Genomic DNA, 3,778 nt, shown 5'->3' on the forward strand with positions numbered 1-3,778 from the left:
AGGAGGAGCATTGGTGTGGGAGTTGGGGACCCGGCCCAGGTCCCCATTCTGCCTGGTCTCACTGGGTGACCCCAGACACCTCCCCACGGCCTCAGTTTCCTGACCACAGAGAGGGAGCCAGGCTGCCCCATCTTCCACGGGCAGTGGAAGTGCTGAGAAAGGGGAGCAGTCAGGAGGAGCTTTCCAGGGGGGCGGCAGAGCTGAGGCCTGAAGCACTGAGAGCAGGGGTCACGAGAGAATCGGGTGCAGTCCCAGGGCCTGGGGCTTCCCTGGCAGAAGCCTTGGGTGTGATGGAGGAATTGGGGGCTGAAGTCCTGGGTCCAGGTAGAAGGGAGGGGAGGAGCGGGTGGCTCAGTGAGCCCCCAGGCTTCCTCACTGGGGGCGTGGATGCCGCAGAGCAGGCCTCTGGGAGCGGGTGGCCTGGGCCCCGACCCTGCTCGTTCCTGCTTCACTGAGGGCCCTTGGTAAAGTTTCCACCTGTCCAAGCCTCAGTCACTTTCATCTGGGAAATGGGAGCAACATTAACACCCCATTCAAAAAGTTGTTGAATATTATGTGATTCCGTCTATATGAAATATCCACAATAGGTGTTTCTATAGGAAGGAAAGTAGACTGGTGGTTGCCTGGAGCTGAAGGGATGAGGGGATTGAGGGATGATACAAGGGATTGAGGGATGATGTTAAAAGAATACAGGGTTGCTTTTGGGGGTAATGAAAATGGTATAAAATGCATTTTAATGTGGTGACGGTTACATAGCTCTGAATACTCTAAAAACCATTGACTCGTACAGTTTTAATGGGTGAATTGTATGGTATGTGAATTCTATCTTAATAAACTGTCACCAAAACCCCAAAATGTTTTTGAGAGAATTAGATGAGATGCTAGATACCAGGCCCATTCTAAGCTGGCATCATTTACCCCTGGCAGCAAGTCCACCCTCCCTCAGAGAGAGCTGACAGGCGCCAGGAGAAGGGAGAGGGGCTTGCCCACCGCTGCCGGCTCGGCCAGGGACCTGAGCCAGGCACACAGCCTCCCTGAGGCTCTCGTCAGTGAGTTGGAGGGGGTTTTCCAGGCCTTGGCCACCTCTTGAGTTAGTGTGAGGCTCAGCTCAGACCGTGGGTTTTGCCAAACATAGATGCAGGGTTGGATGTATGTCCACTTACATGGAGAAGGTGGGGAGAGGGTGTGCCGCCCGCCCCTCACGGATCTGCGTCCACTCGTCTTGTGTCCTGAGTGCAGAGTGGGTTGAAGGGTCAGCAGGGGCCACACAGACAGCCTCAGCCGCCTGCAGCTGAGGCCAGAAGGAGGGGCCCGCGAGAGTCTCTGGGGCCAGGATGGAGTGAGCCAGCTGTGAAGGCATCCTGCTGGCATTCTGGGCCTCAGTTACCTCATCTGTAAAAGGGGGAAAGTACTGTCTCGCTCACAGGGCTGTGCTCAGCCTCACGGTGACTGCCAGCATCTGCATTTAATATTCAGGAAGCATTGCTGCTTCCCTGGTGGCTCAGACGGTAAAGAATCTGCCTGCAGTGCCAGAGACCTGGGTTCGATCCCTGGGTCGGGAAGATCCCCTGGAGGAGGGCATGGCAACCCACTCCAGTATTCTTGCCTGGAGAATCCCCAGGGACAGAGGAGCCTGGCGGGCTACAGTCCATGGGGTCGCAAAGAGTCGGACACGACTGAGTGACTGAGCACAGCACAGCGCATTGCTATGATTAATGTCACTGTCACCCACCAAGTGCTTTCTTCCACCCCACCTCGGCTATCTCATCACACGGTGAACTGTCTCAGCGTTCCATCTCCCCTGTCCCTGCCCCAGACCATCACTCAACTCCCCAGGGCAGGGCCTGGCTGTCCCCGACCCTGGCCCTGCTCTTTTAGGACCCAGCCCACTCTGGGGCCTGGAGAGGCTTCTCTGCAGTCTCGGGCCCCCTTCCTGCCACCTCTCTTCAGAACCAGCCGCTAAAGGCAGGACCCCCTGGGCTTGTAGGCCTGACCAGGCAGGGAAAGGAAGCCCCTCTCCTGGCCCGACTTCTGCACAGCTGCAGGGTAGGGTCTCCAGGCCACCCCTCAGAGGGGCTTTCGGGATATTCTGCTTTCATTGCTTCTGGAGCTGGAGCAGAGAGCCCGCTCTGCGTCTCCTCCCACATCCCTCCCTCTGCAGAGCTGCAGGCCAGGCAGGGACTGAGCCAGGACTGCAGCAGCCCCGTTGTGGTGGTGGCAGAGGGCCCAGGTTCTTGAGGGGGGCGGTGCTTGCTCTGCTGGGCACTAGTCCCGCTCTGGACCAGCAGCTGCAGCTCCAGTTTTAGGGCTCCCCCAAGGCTCTCTGCAACAAAACTGCCTGCAAAGCACTACCTCTCTCCCCTTCTTTTCTGGTTCCCATTTGCAGACAGTCAGGTTGTTTCAGGCCACTGCCTGCCGGGCCTCCCTGGGCACCTGGGACCCGGCGGCCGGTCCTGTTCCAGCCTTGTGTGGATGGGCTGCTCAGCCGGATGTGGCTTGTGGCCTTTCTCTGGGCCTCAGTTTCCCCTTTTGTACAGTGTGAGTGATCCTGAAGTTGCCCTCACTGGCCTCCTGTTTCTTACTTTCCCTCACCTCCCCCGACACTGAATCTCTCCCCTTGGAACTGAGTCTCCTCTGTGTCTGAGCGGGGACCTCGGCAACCAGGCCGAGCAGACTGGAGAGAGAAAGGACGGGATGAGTGACCGGGTGGCGGGGAAGCCCAGCTTTGGGCAGGGCTCACCCTCCCTCCAGGCAAGAGCTTGTCACCCCCACCCCCGGAGCCTCAGACTTCCTCATACACAGCACTGGGAGAGTCAGATCTGGAGGTGGATCCCTGTGCCAGACAAGGGCCTCCTTCCCCTTTAAGGCCCAGCCCAGCCCCCTCAGCCTGGGCTGGTCAAGTCCAGGCTCCTGTCAACGGTGGAGATGGGGGATGGGCTGGCAGTGGGCAAGTTCTTGCCAAGGTGGTTTCTGGGGGGACGAAGGGGCATCAGTGAGCCTCCAGGTGATCTGTGATCCTGCTCAGTGGTCAGGAAGTGGGGAGGCCAGAGCAGGCCCCCAGCTACGGGTGTGGGCAAGGGGGCCACGGGACTGTCCAACAGTTTGGCAGCCTTGTTGCTCATTTGTTCGTCCACTCAGCAAATATTTAGGCACCATCCTATCCTTGAGGCTGCTGCACGACTGGGCCTGCAGAAGACGCGGCAGAACGGGACTGTGTGCCAGCCCCCGTCCTAAGCACCTTACACGAATCAACTCACTTTCATCCTTGCAACAACAGTGAGGGGTAAACACCGTTCCCCTAATTTGGCACAGAGAAGTTGAGGAACTTGCCCAAGGTCACACAGCTGACAGTGGTAGAGCTGGGCTCTGAAACCAGGTAGCCCTTGAAGTTCAGTGACGAAAGCCTTTCCTCTGCTGCCCGCTGCCCTCAGCACCAAGCCTTCTTCTTGCCTGTTCGGGAGCAACCCACTGGGTCATCTACCCCCAGCCCTGTTCTTTCTGCTTCTCCTGCCTGTGGTGCCTTTTCTGACCCCCTTTCTCCTTGAACTGACTGGCCAACCCTGGTCATCCTTCAGTGCTCAGCAGTGACCATCCCTCCTCCAGGAAGGCTTCCTTGTCCTTGTTCCTCCCTGGCTCCAGGCTGGGTTAGGCCCCCTGGCAGGCCTCCCTTAGTCCTGTTTCCTTCACCCACCACTTCTGTCTCTCGTGAGCATCTGTTAATGTATCCGCCTTCCTCCCCCACCAGGCTGTGAGCCCCTCCCGCTTACCTTCACCCTGG

The sequence above is a fragment of the Bos indicus x Bos taurus genome, chromosome 17 (assembly GCF_003369695.1).
Source record: "Bos indicus x Bos taurus breed Angus x Brahman F1 hybrid chromosome 17, Bos_hybrid_MaternalHap_v2.0, whole genome shotgun sequence".
NCBI lineage: Eukaryota > Metazoa > Chordata > Mammalia > Artiodactyla > Bovidae > Bos > Bos indicus x Bos taurus.